Here is a 27,264-nt window from a genome sequence, read left to right on the forward strand (position 1 = left end):
GCAAAAAAGCCAATCAACCAGTGGAAAAATGGGCAAAAGACCTGAATAGACATTTCTCCAAGGTAGATATACAGATGGCCAGCAAACACATGAAAAAATGCTCAACATCGCTGATTATAAGAGAAATGCCAATCAAAACTACCACGAGATGCCACCTCACACCAGTCAGAATGGCCATCATTAATAAATCCACAAATAACAAGTGCTGGAGGGGCTGAGGAGAAAAGGGAACCCTCCTGCACTGTTGGTGGGAATGTAAACTGGTACAGCCACTATGGAGAACAGTTTGGAGATACCTTAGAAATCTATCCATAGAACTTCCATATGACCCCACAATCCTACTCTTGGGCATATATCCGGACAAAACTCTACTTAAAGGAGACACAAGCACCCTCATGTTCATTGCAGCACTATTCACAATAGCCAGGACATGGAAACAACCCAAATGTCTATTGACAGATGACTGGATTCGGAAGAGGTGGTATGTATACACAATGGAATACTACTCAGCCATAAAAAAGAACAACATAATGCCATTTGCAGCAACATGGATGGAACTAGAGACTCTCATCCTGAGTGAAATGAGTCAGAAAGGCAAAGACAAATACCATATGATATCACTTATAACTGGACTCTAATATCCAGCACAAATGAACATCTCCTCAGAAAAGAAAATCATGGACTTGGAGAAGAGACTTGTGGCTGCCTGATGGGAGGGGGAGGGAGTGGGAGGGATCGGGAGCTTGGGCTTGTCAGACACAACTTAGAATAGATTTACAAGGAGATGCTGCTGAGTAGCATTGAGAACTATGTCTAGATACTCATGTTGCAACAGAACAAAGGGTGGGAAAAAAATGTATACATGTAAGAGTAACTTGATCCCCATAACAAAATCACACTTAAAATCAGATAAAAAGTGATGGTAAAATAAGCTACCATAATAAAAAGGGATATAACAATATAGAGTAATTATGTTATATAGGGTTAACAATATAGGGTTAACCCTAACCCTACCCTCACCCTCACCCCATGATCCCCATGCTGTACAGCGGGAAAAAAGATAATAAAATAAAATAAAATAAAAATAAATAAATTTGTTTCCCAACATTTAAGCTTTTCCCTGACTTTCAAAATCCTTGTTCTACTTTTTCTAGCGTAAATATTTCATTTTTGCTCCCAGTTCTGAATTCCTGTTCACAACAAATTTTTCATCTCCTTTTCATCGCACTGATTGTATTTGTAACTTAATTTAACATATTAACCCTATATTGTTATATCCCTTTTTTATTATTTTAGCTTATTTTACCATCACTTTTTATCTGATTTTAAGTGTGATTTCGTTATACTGTTTATTAGACTTTGATCATCTTCTATTGGGATCTCAATTTTTCTTAACTTTTAAGTTTTACCCTGAGATATCTGTTACTGCTTTGGGTTGCTACAACATTTCTAAGTGTCTTCTTATAACTCCTGCATGGGAGAAACACTTCTGATTTCAGTAGCAAGAACAGAGTGGCTCTTTCATGTGAATCATGAACTAATGGGCTCATGCTCTGGTCTAAGGCCAGCCTGGGTCCTGGATCGCATTTCTCTCAATTACTCATGGGTAAGACTCTTACCAGATCTACCTCTTGACCCTCTCTACCGAATCCCTAAAAACTGAAAAGAACTGAGTTTCTCTTCCTTGACACTCTAGCATTGATCAGCCTGATCTTATTGTTGCTTATTGTTTGTTTTTCAGCAAACCGTTTGGAAGGAGTGTCTGCAATGCCCACTTCCTCTCATCCCTCTCAGGGGAGTGGGATGACACTCAAACCTGGGTGTTCCCCCCTCCCATCCCCCCAAAAGACCCCTACCAGTGAGATCATAATGCATCTTGCATGACCTCACTCAGCACTCCCTGCCCATTGTTGATCTGGCCCCTAATTATGTGGCAATGGACAGGTGCTCTCAGGTGTCCTTGCATGAATAGACAGGCAGCAGACCAGCCTGAGAAAGGTGGAGAAGCCCATTGCAAGGTAAGTTTTTAGGAGAGAGACTCTTGTGGTTGAAAAAGAGGTAGGAATAGATGCATCATATTTAGGGAGTCAATAAAAAGGATGAAAGTACAGGAAATCAGAATGTGAGCCAAAGCTTTTAGTCTATAATTTCTTTTCTATTATTAGGGTTGTCGTTGTTAAAAAAGCGTTATTTCTGGGGCCAAGGAAGTAAAATTCTCATAGCTACTCTGTAGAATTAAATATGACTTAAACAGATTACTACAAATACTTATTTTGAGGTCACTATCACTAAACAAAAATTGATACCCACTTAGTTCAAGAGTCAAATACTTATCAAAAAATTAAAAGTGGGAGCTCCCATTGTGGCTCATCAGGTTAAGAACCTGACATAGTGTCCTTGAGGATGTGGGTTCCATTCCTGGCCTCACTCAGTAGGTTAATGATCTAGTGTTGCTGTGAGCTGTGGTGTAGGTGGCAGACGCAACTCAGATCCCGAGTTGCTGTGGCTGTGGTATAGGCTGACAGCTGCAGCTACAGTTGGATCCCTAGCCTGGGAACCTCCATATGCTGCAGGTGAGGCAGTAAAAAGATAATAAATAAATAAAATGAATAAAAATTAAATAAAATGTGTCCCAGTTTGGTTGGTAATTTACTTGATCCATTTGTTCAGGGAGCACCAGCCTTTAGTCACATGGTCCACCATGCCGGGTCCTTTCTTTCCTCAATAGAAAGGGGCAGTTTAGAAAAACTTTTATTTATTTTTTTTGAAATCCCTTTGGGAAATCTGAAAAATTTTACTTTTTTTTTTTAAAGGGCCACACCTGTGGCATTTGGAGGTTCCCGAGCTAGGGGTTGAATCAGAGCTATAGCTGCTGGCCTACACCACAGCTACACAAACACAGGATCAAAGCTGCATCTGCGACCTACACCGCAGCTCACAGCAACTCCGGATCCTTAACCCACTGAGCGAGGCCAGGGATCGAACCTGCATCCTCATGGAGGCTAGTCAGATTCGTTTCCACTGAGCCAGGATGGAAACTCCATGAAAAATTTTGCATTTTTTGCAGGCTTGTTTTCACATGTAAAAAACCTTCAATCACAACTCCCCACTGACTCTCTCACTCTCTCTCTCTCTCTCTCACACACACACACACACACACACACACACACACACGCATGCACATACTTAATATGACTATAACTACATTCCTTCACCCAGAAAATGTTATAATTATTTTTTTTAGCTGTAAAAACCATAAAATAAGTAAAAGTTTTGAAAGTGGATAGACAGGGTTCAAATCTAGGCTGTATCACTAATTCTACAACTTGCATTTACCTAAAGAAAGAAAATATCTCACTTGTTATTGGGTGAACTAAAGCATCATTTTGAAGATCCCTGACACATAGTAGGTGGTCATGAAAAATGTGTCCCACTCCCTCTTACTAGAGTGAAGGCTAAAGGAGGCTTAATATCATTTTTAAAAGCATTAAAATTTATTAAGCTATAGTTGCAATAAATAACTAAAATGTGAAATTGTGTGTACACATCTACAATTCTAGGTTTGTTTTTTTTTTTTTAACACCATCTTTCTTCCATGCCAAAAATGGCCAAAGTTTGACCACCAGCCTCTAATTCCATGGGCTTAAAAAAGCACAATTTGACCTCACTAAAGTCTTAAATTTAGTTTCTTTCTTTCTCTCTTTTCTTCCTTCCGTCCTTCCGTCCTTCCGTCCTTCCGTACGTCCATCCCTCCCTCCCTCCCTCCCTCCCTCCCTCTCTCTCTCTCTTTCTTTCTTTCTTTCTGTTTTATTTTTCTTTCTTTTTTCTTTTTTGGCCACACCCTCAACATGTGGAAGTTCCTGGGCCAGGGATCAAACCCATGCCACAGCAGTGACTCAAGCCACAGCAGTAAAAACTAGTGATCCTTAACCCTCTGCACCATAAGGGAATTCCAAATTTAGTTTTGCCTTAACCATCCCAGCCCTTGATGGAAGAAACTAGCATCTTGTGTGGTTTCCAGGGCTCAGTAGTTGCTTTAAAATCCCTTTTCATGGTTTGGCTGAAACTCCTAGAAGTGATCCTAGTTAAAAACACAACTCTGCATAGAGCAGTAGTGCTCAGCCACTGACTCCTCCCAGGTCCCTTTCTCTGAGACAGGAGATGGTACCAAGATGGTACCATATCCATCGTCTGATGCACAGAAGGAGAGACAGGACTTTAAATGTTTTTTCAACATCTCTCAGCTAGTGAGTGGCTGAATAGAGACTTGGAACCAAAGTCTACATGACTCCAAAGCTCTTTAAATAAAATTCCTTTTTTTTTTTTTCCCCTATTACCCCAACGATTACGGCTTACTTCAGGGATTGGATGATTTCTTTGATGTCTGCCTCCCAGTGGTTGACTTCCCAACCTGAGTGGCTTTGTCATATAGGTAGGGAACCCTGGTTTCCAGTGTCCCCTTCTTTTCCTTCTTTCTTTTCTCCCTTTCTTCTCTCCTCCCTTTCTTTCCTCCTTCTTTAATTTCCTCCATCCATTTATTCATTCACCCACAAATTGATTCTTCCTTATGATTACCTATTCATATAAGCAAATATTCGACTACCTGCTCTATGCCAGGCACTGTTCAAGGTGCTGAGAATGTGAGATAATAAAACAGGACTTGTTACTTTAGAAATTTACATACAGTGAAAGAGAGAGACAAATAAACACTATAAAGCAAAACTGAGATAGAGATAAGGAAGAAATGGAGAGAAATTTCAATGCTTTACCTTGTAGGTATTTCTGTGCTTTTAACTAATTTACCACAAGAATGCATTGATGTAATACCTGTATCAAGACATACTCCAGCCCTTAAAGCCTCACCTTGTTGTGGTCTATGTAAAGTGCTTGGCATGGTAAGAACTTACCTAGAATGGATAACTTATCCTTTAAAAAAAATTTTGGCAGCAAAAATGCGAGTGAAAAAGGAGAGAAGTTTATTTCAATTTCCAAAAATTCTTTTCCTTTTCTAAATCTAAAAGGCGTGGGATGATGTGATTTTTTTATTCCAAAAGTGAAAACAGATAGGTACAGAGACATGCCATAAAGGTGAATGAATAAATGGATAATTTGAAAAAGAATTCAGTTTTTAATGATTTCTTTTCTCAAAAAATAAAAAAAGGCACCAAAGCTCAGAGCCATAAGCAGAAGCAAGAATCAACTGGGAAATGCCGACTTTCTGTAAACTTCTTCCTTTGTGACAGACAGACACAGGTCTGTGACTACCTGTCCATAGATGAAATATCCTCAAATCATACCCAGGCCCTCACCGAGCTTCTTCAGCAGGAATATAAGCTGGTTATCTCTAGATGACCTTTTCAAACTCTTTCCTAGATCATCATCTTCCACTGATGTGCACCATCAGACACTGCAGGTTCTACCTGGAATCCTGAAAATTCATTTCACATTATGAGACTACTATACCTTCTCTTTCTCTTCCTTGTGTGTCTTATCCAGACAACATCAGGTAAGCTGTGGATCCAACTGGTAAAATGATATGCTGGATGACCTTGGAGCCTGGATTAGGGAGAGTCAAGATGGTTCATCATCCAGTGATGCGATGAAATACATAACAACGGAATAACATCAGAGCTGAAAGAAGTGTAGCGTGCACAACATGCCCCATTGTATAAATAAGTAAAAAGAAGCTTAAAGAAATGAAAATAAGGAGTTCCCGTGGTGGCGCAGTGGTTAATGAATCTGACTAGGAATGATGAGGTTGTGGGTTCAATCCCTGCCCTTGCTCAGTGGGTTAAAGATCCGGCGTTAGCTGTGGTGTAGGTCGCAGACGCGGTTCGGATCCCGCGTTGCTGTGGCTCTGGCGTAGGCTGGTGGCTACGGCTCCGATTAGACCCCTAGCCTGGGAACCTCCATATGCCATGAGAGCGGCCCAAGAAATGGCAAAAAGACAAAAAAAAAAAAAAAAAAAAAAAAGAAATGAAAATATTTCCCCATGATTGCCCTTAACTGGTTGGTAGTAAACTCATAAGTCATAATGGTGATGGACAGCATCATCAGGGGACTTTACAGCTTACAAATCATTCCCACATGAATACCAACAACACTATGATAATAGCAAATAATGTTGACCACTTCTTCTTTACCAACAGAACAAAACTTTTAAGTCCCACATGTATTCATAACAATATTTAAAGTATAGGTATTGTTAGCCCCATCCTACAGATGAGATCGATCAAGAAATGAAGTAACTTGTTTCAAGTGGTACAGTTTGTACATAGTGAAGCCTTTAACTTTGCTTAAGCCCAAATGTGCTTGATTCTAAAATCCATGTTTTTATTACATCTTCAGCAATCCCAGAAAACAAATTTACTGATTGAAATATATATATAAATATTCTTAGCTTGAGTATGATCCATGCAACACTCGGGACATACGTATACTAAAAGATTATTTGTTGTTCATCTGAAATTCAAATTAAGCTGGAGTCCTGCATTTTCCCTGGCCACCCCACACATACGTTAGCACATGTCAGCTTGCGCCCTGGTGACAGTGGCCTCCAAATGATGGTATCTGAAAAGAGCAAAAGTTAATTTCTTGCTCAGAAGGTACCAATCCATCACAGCCACGGGTTTCTCTGCTCACTGTAGCTGCTCAGACCCTGCAGGCAGAGGAGCCCCTCCCCCACCCCAGGGAAGGCTACTGGGTGCTGAATCAGGACAGGGCTCTGAAGTCTCATGTTGGCAACCTGGGTCTCCAGCCCTGCTTGGACGCATCACTTCTCCCCAAAATTCATTAGTCAAGGAAGTCCCAGGCCCCACTTAACCTCAACAAAGGTACATCCCACTTTGTGCCAAGAAGTAAAGTCTCAGACCTATTTGGTGAACAGTGTAGTGAAGGTACATGACAGACAGATGTGGGTATGGAGGGCATGTGGTTACAAATACAAATATAAATGAAGATGTAGATGTGGATATGTATATACAAGGATACATTCATATTTACATAATAATTTAAAATATATGAATATAAAATTAATAAAAAATAGTTCATACTTATCATGTGAATATAAATATATCAATTAACATATGTAATTAATAATTGCAGATATAATTATTTTTATTTTGCCTTCTGCTGAAAAATTAGGACACTCTGCAGCTCCCCAAGGAAAACTATACTTGTGGTGGAGCAGGACTCATAAGCCAGGTCTCCCAACTCCTGGTTGAATGTTCCACCCATCACAACATCATCCCTAAAAGCCATCAACTCTGATGAAAACTCTCCTGATGCACTGTTTCCTCAAGGCTCTTTATCACTTGCTCATTCAGGCTGCAGACATTCTCCAGGACCTCTCTCCTCTCATGTTGTTTTCTGAATCTCTGTCGTCACTCTACCTGATTGATCTCTTATCATTTTCTTTCCAGCTTCCCTCCCAAGGTCACTAGAGGACTGATGCCATTTAAAGTATCAATTCACAAAGGCCTCTCAGGCATGAGGAATGGGAGACATAGTATTTAGGAGTGACCATGCTCTTGCCAACCCTTATGGTCTAATTTGTGCCATGTGCTTGTGAGGTTGTGTTCTTTTGGAGAAGAGGCTGCTTTAGGAAGCTTTTATGAAGAACATGTGAAATGAAGTCTATTCCTAATTTGTGGCCTAATCAAGCCATTTGCTTTGACTGGTCTAAAGTTTCCTCATCTGAGAAGGAAAGACACTCTACCACAGAGGTTGATAAGCTTTTTCTCTAAAGGCCAGGTAATAAGTATCTTAGGCTCTGTGGGCCATGAGGCCTCTGTCATGACAACTTATTTCTGTCATAGCGTGAAAGTGACCATAGACAAGCTGTAAATTAACAAGGGTGGGTGTCTTCCTATAAAATTATTTACAGACCCTAGAATCTGAATTTCATTTAATTTTCTTATATCATCAAATATTTTTCTACAGTTAAAAAAATGTAAAATATCCACAAAACCCCAAAACAAAAACAAAAACAAAACAAAAACTTTCTAAGCTTTCAGGTCACACCCAAACAGAGAGAGAACCAGCTATGTTCCTGTGAACTGTAGATCCTTGCTATGCAAGATGAATTCTGGTTGCTTTGGTTAAACATGTCTTTATTTCTCTGTTTTTTTTTTTTTTTTTTTTTTCACTTCCCCTTCCTTTTCAGGGCAGGAAAAAAAGAAGAAATACCTCCAGTGTCCAAAAATGGGTGGTGTCTGCAAGCATCAAAAAACCCACGGGTGCTCCATCCTGCCTGCAGAATGCAAAGCTCGGAGGAAACACTGCTGCAGAGTCTAGTTTCAGCTCCTGAGTGACTCCAGAGCAGCATGTGACAGTAACCACCATTGATTTCTACTTAATTAAATCACTACCACTCACATGGGTCCTGCGTGGTCTCTTTCTGAGGGTGTGGTGGGTCATTGAACTAGAGGGTCATTCTAACTGGTCATACCACTCGCCAGCTCCCAGCTCGTTAACTTTGAATAAGACTTTCCTTTCCTGGAGTTCCCACCGTGGCGCAGTGGTTAACGAATCCAACTAGGAACCATGAGGTCGCGGGTTCGATACCTGCCCTTGCTCAGTGGGTTAGCGATCCGGCGTTGCCGTGAGCTGTGGTGTAGGTTGCAGACGCGGCTTGGATCCCACGTTGCTGTGGCTCTGGCGTAGGCCGGTGGCTAAGCTCTGATTTGACCCCTAGCCTGGGAACCTCCATATACCTCGGGAGCAGCCCAAAGAAATAGCAAAAAGACCAAAAAAAAAAAAAAAAAAAAAAAAAAAGACTTTCCTTTCCTAGGTCTCAGCTTCTGCACCTGTAACTTGGTTTTGCAAGCCACCTCTAACCTCTTAATATATACCTATAAATGTGTAGATTGGGGATAAAAGCTTTGAGTATGTGTGTGTGTTTTATAGTATGAAAAGTCACTGAGATTTTGTTCTCATTTTCATCTCCTTAGTAACTAACTCTTGGGTATCAAGCCAAGGCTCCCAATTGATTATGGAAGAGCCAGGAAAAGAAGTTGGTCAGAAAGGCCTGGAGGAGCAGGAAGATTTAAGTTGGCCCATAGGTATCAACTCTTAGAATCAAAACTCAGATGAAAGAGAAAAACCCACTGTTTTTCAGAAAAGCAGGGTTTAGAGAGGTTGTGATTATTTCCTTCTCTCCAAAGGTACCTTTCCAAATAGTGAGATTCATTTAGAACCATTTTCTTAGAACCCAAGGATGGTTTTCAGAACAGATAGGATTTGAGTTGTACGGTAGAAGCATGCTGGTTAGGCTGGGAAATTAAATATTCAGCAATAACTTAGTATCTTCCATTTTGGAACAGCACTACTGCTGGGGATACAAAATGGTAAGGCTACTTTGGAAGACAGTTTGTGTCTTGTAAAGTTGAACTTGTGTTTCCCATTTGAAAATGTATGTTCGTATCAAAAATCTGTATGCAAATATTTATAGCAGCTTAACTTATAATTGTCAAAATGGTAAATACAGAGGTCCTTCAACTAGTTAATTAACTGGGATATGTCACATAATAGATTTTTTTTTGTCTTTTTAGAGCTGCACCCATGGCATATGGGAAGTTCCAAGGGTAGGTGTCGAATCAGAGCTGCAGCAGCTGGCCTTTACCACAGCCACAGCAATGCCAGATCTGAGCTATGTCTGTGACCTACACCATAGCTCACAGCGATGCCGGATCCTTAACCCACTGAGTGGGGCCAGGAATCAAATCAGGGTCTGGATGAGTTGGGTTTGTTACCACTGAGCCACAACGGGAACTCCTACATATCATAGAAATATTATGCATCAATAAAAAAAATTGTTTCATGCAATATCATGGATAGATTTTAAAGGTCTCTTGATGAGTTAAGGAGCCAGATGTAAAGGCTACATATTGTTTGACTCTATTTACATGACATTCTTGATAAGCAAAGCTATAGGGTTAGAAACCAGATCAGTGGCCTCCCAGGGTTAAGGGGTCACAAGAAGAGTTGTTAACAAAGGGCAGTCCAAGGGAATTAGGGGGCAGTGGAGCTGTCCTATATAGAAGTGTGGTAGTGCATTCCTGGATCTTTGTAGTCACAAACCCTTTAGAACTCTACACCACCAATTTTTGAAGTGACTGTTCATACATTTAAAAAATTATCAACTTAATGTGGATGGAAAACCTAGAATGCAGACAGTTGAGTCTGAATCAAAGTGTATTAATCATATGACCATGCTAAAAGCTGTGGGGAAGAAAGGACTAAGCCAAGTAACTCAGAAAAACTGTTTTGGCTGGATAGTCCAAGACTAAAGACAAAAAGGCCTTACCAGAAATTGTACTCTAGCCATTGGATTCATTTCTCACAGTGAGCTGGGCTAGCAGTTCTAAAACTATATATGTAAACCAGAGTTGAACAGGTGAGAAAATACATTGTAAATGATATGCCAAATTTCTTGCTGATGGAGGAACAAAGGTCATAAATAAGGAAAAAAAAGAAGAAGAGATGGACCACTGTGGTTCTGGAAGAGGAATATGGATTTTTTTTTAGGTGAATTTACAGATAAAGAAATAAGAAAAAGAGATGTGCATATAAACGAATTAGTGTTCATATGTATGTTTCCCATCTCTAGCCACTGAGAGGAAAGGGAAGCAGTGACATCTCAGTAGCAATGAGCACACGAAATGCTCAGATCTTTGTTTCTAAATACCAGTTTCCAGTATATGGAACCACGGATCCTTGAGGAACTAATTGATTCCAGGTTTGGGGCAGGGAAGATGCAAGAAGAGACCAGAGCATCCTATAATTCCAGAAAGTAAGGAAGTGCTCCAAAAAATGGAACATACTAAAAGATCACCAGAGAAACCTGAAAGAGTTGAAACAAATTCATCCAAAAAATAATAACATATTGAATAACCCAAACGTAAGTAGTCATAGGTTCATATTAATATGAATGGAAAGACTGAATAAATGGAGAAGGGATAATTCTTCATTAAAGAATAATTGCAATTAGTAAAGCTGGAAATGCTAAGGGAGAAATAAAATCAACATTAGAATACCATGCTAATAATCACAGGCAAGATCCACCATTAGCGGGTAAAAGGTTAAGCAGAAACAGGATGTTTACATAATCTCAAAATATGTCAAATTTACTTAATTTCAAAGAGAAAGAGTAGTGTTGTAGAGCAGAAGCCTAGCAGACACCACCCTAACTAAGAGAGATACCATCTTGAGAAAGAGTTTTGCTAGGATGCCAAAATGTAGGGAAGTGCTCAAAAATGTCAGAGGTAGGTCAAATCTACTCAAGAACCAACTGAAAGAGCTCCCAGTGGCCAAAGCTAGAAAAATTTGAGCAACAAAAACAAATAACAGAGCATGGGATTATTATTCAAAATATAAAATAAATGTAAGTCCATCCTGATATAAAAGACTCAACCAATAAGAGAGAAGAGGCACATCTCCCATATAGAAATATTCAACTAATTTATACAGATACACCTTATTCAAGGAGGTGGAGTATAACTCAATACCCATTAAGTGTGGCCGATGCTTGTGATTTCCTTCTATGGAAAGAGGGAAAAAGATGACTTTTTACAGTGGAGAAATACCTGCCTTAGGTAAAGGGTAAGTCATCAGTAAAAAATCATGTTGATAACATATACTTTTTTTTTTTTTTTTTGGTCTTTTGTCTTTTTTGTTGTTGTTGCTATTTCTTGGGCCGCTCCCGCGGCATATGGAGGTTCCCAGGCTAGGGGTTGAATCGGAGCTGTAGCCACCGGCCTATGCCAGAGCCACAGCAACGCGGGATCCGAGCCGCGTCTGCAACCTACACCACAGCTCACGGCAACGCCGGATCGTTAACCTACTGAGCAAGGGCAGGGACTGAACCCGCAACCTCATGGTTCCTAGTCGGATTCGTTAACCACTGCGCCACGACGGGAACTCCATAACATATACTTTTGATTTGATGTTTTAAGAATAGCACTTTATGATCTTTCTCCCCCAAACCTAAAACCTCAGTCTAACCGTAAGAAAAATATCAGATGAATGCAAATTGAAGGTATTCTACAAAGGATCTCAATGGACTCCTCAAAACTGATAAAATTATCAAAAAAAGAAAACCCTGAGAAGTCTTCAACACCCAGAAACTACAGAAACAGTGTAACTAAATGTAATGTGGTATCCTCGATAGCATCTTGGAATATAAAGGTGATATTAACAAAAAATTAATGAAGTCAAAGTCTGGAGTCTAGTTAATAATGGCTGTTATGTTTCTGGCATCTTTTGTTCTCCTCACATTGAACACACTTATTTTTTCCACTTTTCCTTCAACTTTCCCCGGCTAATTTTTACTCATTTTTAAAGACCCAACTCATAGATCACCTTCACCATACATGATATCTTTGATTCAAACAACTTGGATAAGATTTCCCTATTGTGAGTTTCTTAGCAGAAAGAGATCATGAACCCATACCCCCGTCACAGTATAGTTCCTAGCACACACTGGGTGTTCAAGGGGTATAGACAAAATAAATGAGTCAATGAATAAAGAAAACAATATAGTGAAATCAACTTTCCAATTTAATTCAATGTGGTTCCATTAAACATGAATTCTTCCATTAATTCAGGGATGATCCATGGAAAGTGAATTCTTCAGTTGACTTAATTCAGGGCAATGCCACCAAACATGGATTCTTCAGTTTGTTCTTACACAACAGAAGCTCCTACCAGGGCATATTCCTGGCATGCGAATAATACAATTTTTTTTCCTCCTCAGGCATACACCTGTACTTAAGTCACATAAGCCAGCCATTTTACCATGTTCATAACCTGTAGAAAGAAAAAAACTGTTTTTGGAAGACAGGCTTGAGATCACCATAAAGGGCAAGAAATAACTCAGTCCAACCAGAGATCCATCAAATGCATTGTTCATGCAAGTGTTCTGTCTTAACAAACCTCCTCTTCCCCACTCAGCCCCTTCTACCTGCTTGTCAAATGGGAGGACAATGCCAGTCTTTGAGAACTTGTTATGAAGAGAAATTTTTGTACGGCAATTGGGAAGCTGGGATCAGAGACTTCAAACCCTCCTCTCGGTGGACATATCATACAGCCTGTAATTGTGCTCTGGTGGAATTGTCAGATAATGTGTTTTGGAAGCAACACATTAAAATTGTGTAATTTTATGTGTTTATCTTCCTGGAGCAAGATCCCACTGAAAATAAGACAGTACTTCAGCCCTAACCTGGCACAGAAGGCTCTGAATATGTAGTTACTAAAATATGTACATATACTCATGCACTTTGCCCCAAATACTCACAGTTCCCAGGGTTAGACTCTAACCCTGCCTTCAGGGCTTAGCAGATATGTATTAAAAATAAGACTAAAGATCTACAGTTCAAGTTCCTGAAGCAAAGGACCTAGAATAAGCAGGGTACCAGCTGAGAGGAGAAAGATTTCTAAAACAGAAAAAGAAATACACCATCTGGCTCCAAGCTGGGCCTGAAGAAGATTGCTTTTCCTGCCTCTTAGGAGGTGGGAGAGAGAAAGAAGGGCCTGCACAGTCCCTCCTGTCCAGCCCGTCCACTATGGGTCATTAGCAAAGGTCGGCAACTTTGGAACCCAGACTGCAGTGGTCGGGGGGCTGGCTCTCATTGGCCTCAGCCTGTCAGCAGGGTCAAGACCACCCTGCTGGAGGATAATGTTTACCCTGAGCCTAAATGAAGCAGTTTACATTCTAAGTCAGATAATGATGCCAATCTTAAGTACCAGTGAAGAGATAGGGGTATGTACTTTTGTAGTCTCTTGCTTCATTTAGGCTCGGGTTAAACCCTTGTGGGTCAACACCAGGGCCAGAGGAGGGCTCACACTCCCCCTCTCCCCATTATTCATGGACCTCCACCCTGTTTCTACTTTCCTGAACCTGACTGTTCTACCCACAGGCTGTGAGGGAGGGACTGGAACTAGGCAAGCAGAGAGCTCGCTTATCAGGGGCCCTGTAGACCCACCTCCAGGCCAAGTTGGTGAGGTAGCTCATGCCCATTCTGGGCTCCATCAAAGCAACTGCCACCCAGGAGCTCTGAGCCCTGGGCCACCCATACCCGGGACCACTAACATCTCTGTCCTAGTACTGCACCTAGAATCTCAGTGTGAGGATCCTCCAGTTCTCTTTATTATTCCCCATGAGATTGCTGCACAGACTGGGACCTACTCTTCACTTGGATGGAAAATCAAGCCCAGTGAGGAAACTAATCTGGGGTTCACTCATCTGAATGATGCAACAAAGTGACCATACCCAGTGAGTCCACAGTGAGCAGGCTCTCCATAACCCAAAGCAGAAAGGAGGCATTCCATACAGCTCCTGCTCACTTAGCTCCTTATTGGTCAGGTTTGTGACCTGACACCCTGAAAGGCACAAGGAGCCCTGAAAAGGGATATTTGATTAGGTGAGTTTATTTATAGTATGAGACTCTTGGAGGAAGAAGAGAGCAAAGGCAGACAGAGGACTAAGGTGCATGAGTCCAAAGCACAATATGGTGGCAAAGGAGAACTGCTGACTTTCTGCCTGAAGCAGGCTCCCAACACTCAGTGACCTGCCAGCCTCTTGGCACTCACCCATCCAAGCCTCTTCTCTCCCCCCAGTCTAGTGGTGGTGGTTCCCTCCAAGCCGTCCCAGATATCTGAAACTTCTGCAATGCAGGGTGTGATGGGGCAGAGAGTCAGACCCTAGCCTCTCTGCTCACAACCTTGCCACTCAAGATATGTGCTCAAGATATGGGGCAAAATATACCTGTAACTTTTTCCCCAGTGCCACAGTCTCATACATATGAATTATCTCCTCCTAAAAAAACCTCTAATCTTCCTCTTTGCTTGTTCTTACACACAGGAACACAAGGCCTCTGGGATGAGGCAAGCGGTAAATTTGGGGCATTGCTCTCAGCTTAGACACATACCAACAGATGGAGGGTTAAGAAAGGAGACCCTACGTGTACAGTGTCAGATTGGACCAGAGAGCTGGTCATAGTTTTCTCCCATTCTTGCCTCCACTGATTTCAGGACTGCTTCTCAGCGTCTTAAGCGCAGACAGCCTAAGGATGCAAATTTTAGATTTTTAGAAATCTAAATTTTAGAAATTCTTTTTCTCACTGTTCCCAAATCAGTATCCCTCCGTTGGTTTGGGGTAACTGGAGATATCCTTCTGAAAGGGGAGTGGGTTGGAGAAAAGAAATAGGACTCAGGTATGGCAGGGAGATGCCGGAGAGGGTTTACCTCGTATCACTTGAGAGATGAAGAAGACAGCGATGATGAGAAGGTAAAACAGCTTCATTGTGCTGATTCGGAAGGGACCTCTTAGGAAATTCCTGGAAAGAAGACAGATGGTACTGGAGTGTGGTTGAAAGAAAAATAGCTCAGAGCTGCTTCTTTTATGGGTTTGATCAGGGTGCCTACATGCAGAAGAGAATGTCCAATTGTGATCCAGAGTGCTAATTAAAGTATTTACTAAGCTGAGGACGTCGGTGAGATAAACAAGAGCAATGATTAACACTGCTCAGCGCAGAGCTGGAGGGACTTCTTTTGTTAGCACTTAATGGGTCAAGGACCAGTAAAGAACAATAATGATGATAACAGTGAAAATTAGAACAACTAGAGGCGATGGAGCACTTACTTTATGGAAACCTATGAATAGTGCGGATGACTCTCTGCTCCCCCACCACCCTTTACTCTCATGGAATTAGTACAATCTGCTGCTTCAACTCTGGGTACAAGTACCATTGCAATACAATCTTTGGTTTTCCCAGTACTCACTCCAGCACTCAGTAGAATGGGACTTGATAGAAGGAAAACCACCACCTACCTCTTACGACTCGTCTTCCAAGGCTGACTTCTCCCTTCAGATCCTGAGAGGCATTTGAAACCTATCTTAGACGCAGTCACAGCTGTGTCTTTAGTAAGGACTAGTCCTGCTGAGGCTGCCTAGGGAAATTTATCTATGTTCCAGGGGTGAGCCTGCTGAGTCAGGGCCCTGTCCAGGCCACGTGGTGTCTTATGACCGATAAAACCTCGTGTTCTTGGCTCTACTGCCAAGCCCAACCTAGCTCCAGGGTAGGTGAAAGCCGAGGGGCTTTCCTCCTTAGCCAGAGCCTGAATAAAAACAAGAGAAAGATAGATACCATATAATCTCGCTTATATGTGGAATATAAAATATGACACAAATGAACCTATTTCCAGAACAGAAACAGACTCACTGACTTAGAGAACAGGCTTGTGGTTGCCTAGGGGGAGAGGGTGGGAGTAGGAGAGACTGGGAGTTTCAGGTTGGTAGATGCAAAATATTACATTTATAATGGATAAGGAATTCCCATTGTGGCACAGCAGAAACAAACCTGACTAGTATCCATGAGGGAGATGTTCAGTCCCTGGCCTTGCTCAGTGGGTTAAGGATGGGGGTTGCTGTAAGCCTAAGTGTAGGCCAGCAGCTGCAGCTCAGATTCGACCCCTAGCCTGGGAACCGACATATGCCAAAGGCATGGCCCTAAAAAAGCAAAAAAAAAAAAAAAAAAAGAATAAGCAATGAGGTTCTACTGTACAACACCGGGAACTCTATCCAGTCTCTTGGGATAGACCATAGTGGAAGATAGCATGAGAAAAAGAATGTAGACACACACACACACACACACACACACATGACTGGGTTACAATGCTGTACAGCAGAAATTGACACAACACTGTAAATCAACTATACTCTAATTTAAAAACAAATAAATAAAGAGTAAAACAATTACTAGAAAAAAAAGTTCTTTTCCCAGATTAGGCCCTGTCTTGAGGGAGAGGCTTCCATGGTTGGAGGATGGAACAAAAAATGCCTATCAACCCGAGAAGTTCATCTTGAGACTGGGAACGGAGGCAAACCACTCTGTATAATCAATTGATCATTTATTACAGGGAAACTTCCTCATGGGCTGGGGGTAGGTGGACAAGGATCCAGAGGCACTCACAGCTCACTCCACACCTCCAGGAGGCCATTGGACAATTTCGGAGTTAACCTAAAATACCTAGTAGGCACTTGGAAATGGGACAAGCATCCAAAGATAAGATTTACGGAAGGGTAACTGGTCTCGTGGCTGCTGGGAATACGTCAGGGAAGGTTTCCATCATTGTCTGGGGACTAACAGAGCATAGAGGCTACTTGATCCTAATGATTATTAAACAATATCTATTAATAACAAGGTCCTTGACGACAGAGAATTGATTCACTGAATAGTATTGTCCAGGGTAGGGTCAGCGGAGGACATGAGGAGCTGTACGGGCCTAAAATGGCATTGGTCATGCTCACTGCCATCCAGCCTCTTACTGCTATATTGTATTTAATCTTCTGCTTTTCTCCTTGGTCACTGGGCTATAGCTGCATGAACCTAACTTAGACTTTTGGGCAGCTGGGAGTGGGATTCCAATTTTCATCTCAACCAGAAAATCTTGGGCTCCTCATAAAAATTGACCCCTTTTATTTGCAATGAATCATTATATTACATTATTATTATTGTTGCTTTTTAGGGCTGCACCCATGGCATATGGAAGTTCCCAGGCTAGGGGTCAAATCGAAGCTGTAGCTGTTGGCCTATGCCACAGCCACAGCAATGCCAGATTCTAGCCTCGTCTGCAACCTACACCACATTTCACAGTGACAGCTGGATCCTTAACCCACTGAGCATGACCAGGGCTCGAACCTACATCCTCATGGATACTAGGTGTGTTCATAACCTGCTGAGCCACAGTGGGAACTCCCCTCAATGAACCTTTTTCTGTAAAAAGTGTCTTCAGAAGCGAATGGTTTTTGTGACTTCCCTGTTTTCCCAAAACGATGATTGATAATTCATCTTACATTTATGTAATTAATTAGAACCAGTCATAAGGAGGATGACGAGGGTGATGACGATGGCCCTCCTCCAACCAGGAGCATGTTAGCCATCCCTTACAAAGGTACTGTTTTCAATAGCACGCAACTGGAGTGAGTTCTCTGATCTAGTCCGATGTCAGTGTATCTTATTTTTCCTCTTTGTCCCCCAGTTTCCTGTCCTGGGCACTTCCCACTGTTCCCCTGTCTCCTGCCCTCTCCCCCCAAAACCTGCTTTGTCAGTTGCAGAAATCCATGGTGACATCCATGTCCTGCCAGAGGAAGGACAGTGACATTTAGGGTGGAGAGATGACCTACTCAGACACTAGAGCAGAGGTCATGCCCTGGACAAGAAGAGTGAACAGGGAAGATGTAAAATAATCTCCTTATCCTGGACTCCAGCCTTAGCCATAGTCTTCTGACCTGCTGTTAGAAATCCTAGCTTCCAACAGGCTTCTTCCCACCTCTCCACGTGGCTGACACTCCTGGAGAGTCTCTGCACACAGGTGCTTCCATCCCGGCCCCATGGCATGTGCTCCCTCCCACTCAGCACTTCATTCATGTGGCAGCCGGTCCCTGGACCAAACCTGGCCTCACGTTACCCCACATACTGTGGTGACTCTCCCACCCAGCCTCACTAGATTATCAAGGAAATAGAATAGACTCCCATCCTGCAGCCAAAAGGAAAGTCTTAGCTTATGTACCTGTCTTTGTTTTCATCCTGGATGAGTTATTTAACCTTGCCAAATTTTGGTTTCTACATCCATGAAATGGACTTGATAAACCACAGTGGGGAGTGCCCATTGTGGCTTAGCAGGTTAAAGACCTGACATTGTCTCTGTGAGGAGTCAGGTTTGATCCCTGACCTTGCTCAGTTGGTTAAGGATCTGGTGTTGCCGTGGCTGTGGTGTAGGTGGGCAGTTGCAGCTCTGATTCGACCCTCAGCCTGGGAATTTCCATATGCCTCAGGTGCAGCCATAACAATAACAACAACAACAACAATGGTTTAAGGATTACATATGTTATGGGAATGAAAAAGCTGTGCAAAATTTAAAGCATAACATAAATTTAATTCTTACAATTGTCTCCCTCCTACATCCTGCCCCTTCTAGGAAAACGGCTATCCCTTTAATCAGTCCTAAGCATAAAATGATTGTGTTGATTGGTGAATGGTTTGCTTTTGTTTAGACAAGAGGAGCCATGCTTCAGAGCTGTGGCTGGGATTCCCTGCCTGGGCTGCTTCCGTCAGCTCTTCTTTATTTTGCAGCACATGGTGAAGGCTCGACAGGGTCCTTGGAAGGGCTCACAGTTGGGCGTACCTTGCTTCAGGCAGATCCCACCCCGAAGATAGCAGGGTCTTTGAAAATTGAGCGCCCTCATGCTGTCTGGAAAACAAAAGATGTTTGTAGGAAGCTGATAGTTCCGTGAGGGCAGCGGGTGAGCTCACTATCCGGATGGAATCTCCATCTTTCCTAGCTACGTGCCAATAGCCAGCCTCCCCTCACTCCCTTCACCCTCTCAGTCTGACATGAGATGCCACAGTTGCTCATGTAACCGCTAGCAAAACTGTCCCTTCTGCCACGGGAATGCCTGGGCCTTGACCATGGGGTCAGGTTGCTGCTCCCTCAGTAACTACCGCCCAGTGCATGCCCCACCTCACCAAACCCACCCCCTCTCACAGGCTCATCAGACTGAAGCCTCATCCTGCTAAACTCAAGGTCACATTGTGATATGACTGACAGGTGCTCAAGGCCTTTGTCTCCACACCAGCTTGTCCAGACAAGAGGCTTCAACTGATTTGGGTCCCAGATTGCCCAGATGGTTTGCGGAAAAGGGAGAGAGAAGACCAGCCAGCAAGAACTTCCCTGCCACGAGGCACAACCGGCTCCCACAAAGACCCTCTAACTTTTCTGTGCCTTATTCTAGGGTGTGGAGGTGACCTCTGAGTAGCTCTAACGCTTTACCTTCTGACTACGTGGATTGAGGGAAAGAGAAAACAAAATAACCATCAGATGGGGCGTCAAGTTTGGTATTTACCAGGCAGTACCTGGAAGATGGCCAGGACCATGGCCAGGAGTACATGGAGGAGCCTCATGGTGCCAGAGTGGAGGTTGCCAGATGCCTGATGGGAGGAACGAAGGGACAAAGTTAGCAGCCCGAGGAGCTTGGGGACAGGCCAGGGGTTAATCCCTCACTGCCCATGGCCTATGCTTCTCTCTGCAGGAGTAGCTCTAACTTCACTGTCTTTTCTGGCTCCCTGAGCCCCAGCTGTCCCTCTCCTGTGTTTCTTTCAAAGCTGGGGCTGAGGCGCTCTCGTGTTACCACATCTTATGCAGATGGTGTCCAAGTGAGGCAGGGACTGGAGCATCCAAGGGTAGTGGAGGGGGGAAGTCAAGCTGTTCCAAAAGCAGAGTAAGGACGGGCCCCTCTCAGGTGAGGAGGATCATTAGAGAAGGTTTTGAGGAGTTCCGCTGTGACACAGCAGGTTAAGGATCCGGAGTTATCTCTGTGGCAATGCAGGTTCGATCCCTAGCCCAGCACAGTGGGTTAAGGATCCAATGTCGCTGCAGCTATGGCTCAGATTTGATCTCTGGCCCAGGAGCTTCCATAAGTTGTGCGTACGGTGAAATAAATTTTAAAAAGTTTTTTTTTTTTTTTTAAGGAAAGGAAGATCCAGAATCGTGGTGGGTTAGTTAGTCCTTAAGAATCCATGCTAAAGGAAGAAAGACTTCATATTGGTTAAAAATTAGTGGAAAATACACTGAAATTTTTCTATGACTTGAATGTTATCATTTACCTTCATTTAAATCTATTATAATTTTTCTGATTATAAAAATAATGCTTACACATCAATTTTAAAAATAGAGAAATGTAGAAATGGTAGATTAAAAAAACTCCACATAACCCCTTCTTTCATTTATAACTATTCCTTACAATCCAAAGTATATTAGTTCCTTTCCTCCTAAAATAATATGATGTAAGTATTTATTTTAAATTTGAAATATAGAATCATACTTCATCACCAGCTCCACTGTGGGTCTTTCTATTTAAATATTATCTTACAAGTTCTTTTAATATCTGTTCAAATATATTTGCCTCACATATTTGTATGAGTATACATGTATATTTGGAAATTTATGTAATGCTTACTGTTGTACAAATTCCTAGAATTTCAACATATATGCGTACTCCAGGTTTTAATGGATTTCTCCCAATTACCCACTCTAGACATGGTTGAACCACCTTATCTTCTTACAGACAATGCACAAAAGGATATTTGTTGATATTCTTACCAGTACTGATTATTAGCATTATTTCAGTCTTTGAAAAGTATATGCGTGAATAATAATACTCACTCCTTGTTTTCATACATCTTTTTAAAATTATTTCTAAGGTTGAACTTTTTTTAATGTTCATTGGTCATTTTTATCTCTTGCTCTTTACCCATTTTTCTATTTTTCTGTTCATCATTTCTTGCTGACTTCTAAGAAATCCATGCATATTTAAAGTCAATATTTAAGGTAATTAATCCTACATCTTCTGTGTTGCAAAAATTGTTTCTGACTTGCTTCTTAATTTGTGCCCTCTCAGCTAACAGCTGAAATTTACAGCTACTCACAATGATTGCTTTTTACTGTTTTCCTTAAAGACGTTTGCTCTGCCTGCGTGTTCACCTAATCGTGTCTGTATCCCTGGTCAGTGCTGTCCTTAATTCTTTCAGCCCTGGAACCCAAGCTATTCTGAAAAGCTGTGAATTTCAGCTGAGTTCCCAGCCAGCCCATGAAAACAGTTTCCTGCCCTACCCAGAAAAGTGAATTTTCTAAGCCCGCAGATCTGCCACCCCTCTCGTCTTGTGCTTTTTCTCATAGCAGGCATATGTCTGAGTACCCGTCTCTATTCTCATAGAAAATTGGGTCTTGCATGGAAAAAGAACAAAATCCCATGTCAGTGGAAGTGATCACAGATGATCGTGGCCCCCTGACCTTCCGAGGGGAGAACAGACAGGCGTTTTGCATGTTCCTCAGAGTACCTCACTTCCAGCCTGTCTGCTCTCCATGCCCTCTGCTCATCCTGGATGAGAAGTGGTTCCATTCCTGTTCGGTCTACCCTTCCATCTGTCTCTCCCTCTGCCACTGCTCCAAGCTCTGAACAGTACCACTCCCAGCAGTCAGGATAGTCCAATCTCCCTCATCAGTCATTTTCAGAAGACGTGGCTACTCTCTTAGAAAATCACTCCATCAGGAGTTCCTGTCATGGCTCAGCAGAAGCGAATCTGACTAGATCCATGAGGAAGCAGGTTCGATCTCTGGCCTCACTCAGTGGGTTAAGGATCTGGTGTTGCTGTGAGGTGTGACGTAGTTCACAGATGCATGTAGCTCAGATCCTGTGTTGCTGTGACTATGGTGTAGGCCAGCAGCTGCAGCTCTGATTCAACCCCTAGCCTGGGAACTTCCACACGCCGCAAGTGCGGATCTAAAAAGCCAAAAAAAAAAAAAAAATCACTCCATCAAGTTAAACCAAAGGTATTTCTTTTTTGACTGATTCTGCATTGAAATCACAGAGTTAATTTAAGGGAAAAAAAAATGACACATGAGTGAGTGAGAAGTTCTTTCTAAGAGCAAGATTTTCCTTTCTTCTCTTGATGTAACCCATCTGTGACTTTCCATAAACTTCTTCATTAGAGATCAAGTGTTTCTTATAACTTGATTCCTAGACATTGGAAGGTTTTACTTTCTATCTGAGTCACATTTTTCTTGCGTTATATTTTGCAATTGACTATGGTTTATACAGGACAGGCTGTGGGTTTTGTGTCATAATTTTGTGACTAGCCTGCAATGTGAACGCTTAACCATTTTGAATATTGTGGCTATTTCTCAATGGTTTTCAATTCTAAAATCATAAATCTGTAATAATTAGCATTGGGCACTCCTGTTGTGGCTCAGGTGGTTAAGAACCCAACGAATATCCATGGGGATGTGAGTTCCATCCCTGGCCTCACTCAGTGGGTTAGGGATCAGGCGTTGCCACGAGCTGTGGTGTAGGTCACAGATGTGGCTTGGATCCCTCATTGCTGTGGCTGTGTGGTGTAAACCACCAGCTGCAGCTCCAATTTGACCCCTAGCCTGGGAACTTTCATTTGCTGCAAGTGCAGCTGTTAAAAAAAAAGAAAGAAAATTAGCATTAACCTCCTTGAGTCTGGCATACAGGCTTGGCATTTTCTTCTCTCTCTTTTAAAAAAGATTTTTAAAGTATAATTGATTTACAGTGTTGCGTAAATTTCTGCTGTACATCACAGTGATCCAGTCATACATACATAAACATTCTTTTCTTTGCTCAATGAATGGCACTGGCTAACAATTACTGGAACTTTCGGAGAACATCTAGCCCAACCTCTTCACTTTACAGAGGAAGAAACTGTGGCCAGACAGGGTCAGGATAATGCCCCAGGGTTATCCTATGATGGATGCCTTTTGTTATGCAGAACTTGTGCTCAGTTACCACAATGCAAACATTACCTTATTTCTACCCATTTCCCCTATTTTCCTCTTTCTTGTTTCTCTTATTCCTCCTGCCTCATGTCAAAGGTCAACTTCCTTACTATCCAAAAATTAAACAAGGGTGATTTTTTTTTTTCAGAAATAGTTAAAAAAAAACTTTTTTTTAAACAGACGCTTCAGTCTTCTTTCTTTACTGGTGATTTCATCCGTAAAAACCTTTGATTTTTCTTCCAGGACTTGATTAAGAATTTCAACTCATGCATTAAGCACAGGTTGTAGTTTCAGCCCAAATGTCCTTGGGGGTCAGAAGTGGCTCTGTGTCCAGTGAAGGAACCAAGGGAATTTTAATGACAACATCAAAAGCCAGTGCTTCTCTAACCCTGGGGTTGACTCTACCACTCGTTAGATTCCATACTGAGATGGTTTAGTTCATGTCAAGATTTCGATTTGACAAGTGAGTCACCAGAATCTCTTGTAAAATTCCTTTCAAGCTTCAGCGCAATAGAGACCCCAGACTGCTCCCCTGGCCGGGCACCTTCCAGAAGGGCAGGCCACAGAGAAGAGGGCCCTGGGTCATCACTTCTGTTCTCTTTGATGAGAAAACCAGAGGCTAGCAGCTCTGTTCTCAGCCCCAGTGTGGCCTGAGTCTCAGCTTACTCACTCCACTCTGACAGGACAGGTCCTCCTGAACAAGCCCCCATTCTCTCACTAGAAAAACAGAATTCCATCCTTGCCATCATAGATGTCCCATGACCTGTGAACCCACACATCACCCATGAGGCTCCGAGTTCTTGAAAACCCGAGACAGAATCTGTTTCCTCTTTGTCTCCACAGCATGGAGCCTTCAGTCTGAACCAGACAGAGGTTAACTTGAGCCTCAAAACTGGAAACCCCTCTGACCAAACCATGGCAATGTGGACTTCACCCCTCTGTCTGCGCTGACCCTTCCATCTGAAGACCCCGATGGTGCCCTCCACCCACCTCCAGCCTTCTGTGTTCTGCTCTGAAGGGCCAGGATGTTGCCCCTCACTGGGAGGCTCAGAATCCCCCTCCAGCCTGGCGGTCCTCTCTGAGTGCATGGCAGCATCCTGTTTCAGGTGACAACCCAGGATGGTGTCCCTGAAAGCTCCTAGTGCTCTACTTTGGGCACCTGAAATGCAATGAATGTGCTCACAGGTGTAGACAAGTGACTTCCAGGCTTCTGGAATTAAGCAGCAGTCATGCCCAAGCATAAGAATAGGCATCAAGTGCTCACCATGTGCCAAGCATCATGCCCAGGGCTGAGCACAGCCATTTCATTTCTTTTTTTTTGTCTTTTTGCTATTTCTTTGGGCCGCTTCCACGGCATATGGAGGTTCCCAGGCTAGGGGTCGAATTGGAGCTGTAGCCACTGGCCTACGCCAGAGCCACAGCAACGCGGGATCCGAGCCGCGTCTGCAACCTACACCACAGCTCAGGGCAACGCCGGATCGTTAACCCACTGAGCAAGGGCAGAGACCGAACCCGCAACCTCATGGTTCCTAGTTGGATTCGTTAACCACTGCACCACGACGGGAACTCCTTTTTTTTTTTTTTTTTGTCAGCCATTTCATTTCTGAGGATGAAACTCAGACTACCTTGACAGGTGGGCTCTGAAAACGGTGGTCCCGTGGCTGAAGCCACAGGGCCACAGAGCATTGGAGCTGAGACTGCTGGTCCTGAGCACACATGCCTCGGTACAGGGGGACCTGCGCCCTGGATGGAGGCCACCACGCAGCATCCCTCGAGCAGCCCCCGCCCCTGAAATGTATCAGGCGCCTCTAGAACGTCAAGTGGACAGTGTCAACCGTGCGTTAAGACTTTGGACACCCAGGCTCTGCTTGGCTCTGCCCCTGAATTCTCCAGGCCTCAGGGCCTATCTGCAAAATGCTAGAGTGGGGCTAATTGCATCCATGAGCTGCCACCTGGGTTCTGAGCTTTGTGATTCTAGGTGCTTCCAAGAGGTGCACTTGTGCCTAAGGAAGAGGGAGTGAAAGGTGTGTGGGGATGAGAGCTCCCCTGGACATAAGGGCATTTCTGCCTGGGAACCTGGGGGCTGAGAACAGCTGGTCCTGAGCACACATGCAGCCCTGAATCCTCCCCAGCCTGGTCACTCACCTCCACCCTCTCACTCACCTCCTATCCCCCTCACTACCCTTCCCTACCCCTCACTCATCTATCTCCCTCACTCACCTCACCTCCTTCTCTCTCATCTCCCCTCCCCCTTTTTCATCCCCTCCCCCTTGCTCCCCTCCCTCTAGCTCCCTTCCCCTCCCTCTCACTCTCTTCCCCTTCCTCTCTCTCCCCTCTTCTCCCCCTAACTCCCCTCCCCTCCCTATCACTCACCTCCTCTCCCTCCTGTAGGTAGCAGGAAGTGGAAGGCCTCTTCTTGATTCTCCAGAAGTTTTCCTGGAGGTGTTGCTAATGGCCTGACTGCATTCTGATCACAGCAGAGTGAGCAAACCTCAACGGGAGAGGCGTCCTTGAAAGCTCTCATCCAAGAAAGGGCATGCCAATGTGCACCAGGCCAGGGTCAGGCAAGAAGGGGAACATACCCCACCCCGCCCCCTTTCCTCATCCCCCAATTCAGCTGCATCTTCTCCAAGGGAGCCTGGGGAACAGCCACTTTTTGAGAAGCTCTTGGAGGACAGGAGGTACACGGCTGGGTTTCGGGTCTGATGCGATCGGGTCTCGGGCGAATCCCTCGGAGAAATCCAGCAGCAGACAGTCAGTCCTGTGGCTGAACGTGTGGGCCTGGATCCTCTGCCTTGCCATCTTGACTTTCTTCATTCCGGTATCCTTCCCGGCAGAAGAGGCGAGAGGTTCTCTGTGTCGAGGCAGCCGTTTGAAGGACAGCAGGATGGACAAAAGACCCTGGACGCCAGGGCCTCTGCATTTCCTCAGTCACCAAGCTGTGGAGGCGCTTTACCATCGGAGCCCCCCTGCCGCTTGGGGACGAATCCACGGGTCTCTTCTGTGAAGGGGGTGTTGCCTTCTGTCCTTCGCTTTCCTCCCTCAACGTTTGCACTTCTGTGCCTTTGGGAGCGTGGTGGTGTTGCGCAGAGGAGTGCAGGCAAGAGATGCAAGCGTTTTCCCCAGGTGGATTCCAGACTTAGTAGGCTCGTGTGGGAGGCCCCCTGGAATGTTGCAGTTCCCCTCAAGGTCATGTGACTTGCCACGTGACTGGATCAGGCGGGGAAGGCGGTTCCCCCATGGTCCCTTGCGAGGAGGCCCGCTTTCAGGCCGCACATTCAGTCCTGAGCCTGGAGAGCAGCCACCTTTCTGAGACTCTCCCGACAGACAGGGGCTACCCGGCTGCATTGCAGGCCTGACGGGACTTCGTTGCTCGGCTAATCCCTCGGAGAACCCCACCAGCGGACACACGGTTCGTCCCGAGGCTCAAGGGTTTGGGGCCTGGGTTCTCGCCCCGTGGGCTTTGGTCAACCATTCCTCCTGGCCGTGGTGGATTGTTTGGGGATGACGAAGACCCTTGGGGCCCAAATCCCTGCTTATGCTTGGCACCAGCCTCTTGGCTTTCTCTCACTCCCCAGCCTGTGGAGAGGCTGTTAAGCCGCTGGGACCCCCTGCTCGTTCCTGACGGGTGCACTGGGCGCTTTGTGAGAGGACGCCTTCTCTGCTGTCCTTTGCTTTCCTCCTTGGGGTTTGCACTTCTGTGCCATTGTGGGGCAGGTTTGGTGTTGCACACACGCGTGTCGCCCAGAGAGGGAGCCTGTTGTCAAAGCGATCTCCAGACTTCCTCACTCAACGGGAGAGGCGTCCTTGAAAGCTCTCGATCCAAGAAAGGGCATGCCAATGTGACCAGGCCAGGGTCAGGCAAGAAGGGGAACATACCCCCACCCCGCCCCCTTTCCTCATCCCCCA

The 27,264-nt window shown here is 43.9% G+C and overlaps 2 long non-coding RNA genes across 2 annotated transcripts; one reads left to right on the top strand and one right to left on the bottom strand.

Annotated features, from left to right (window-relative positions):
• On the top strand, nucleotides 1,925-8,377 carry LOC102158366. Its single transcript, XR_299491.3, has 3 exons — nucleotides 1,925-2,018; nucleotides 5,374-5,506; nucleotides 8,165-8,377. It is a non-coding gene; the product is annotated as an uncharacterized LOC102158366 (long non-coding RNA).
• LOC100626264 lies at nucleotides 12,538-15,981 on the bottom strand. The gene is made up of 3 exons (XR_299492.3): nucleotides 15,830-15,981; nucleotides 15,244-15,335; nucleotides 12,538-12,807 (listed from the first exon to the last, which is right to left on the bottom strand). It is a non-coding gene; the product is annotated as an uncharacterized LOC100626264 (long non-coding RNA).

Source organism: Sus scrofa, chromosome 15 (assembly GCF_000003025.6).
Source record: "Sus scrofa isolate TJ Tabasco breed Duroc chromosome 15, Sscrofa11.1, whole genome shotgun sequence".
In the NCBI taxonomy this organism is placed as follows: Eukaryota; Metazoa; Chordata; class Mammalia; order Artiodactyla; family Suidae; genus Sus; species Sus scrofa.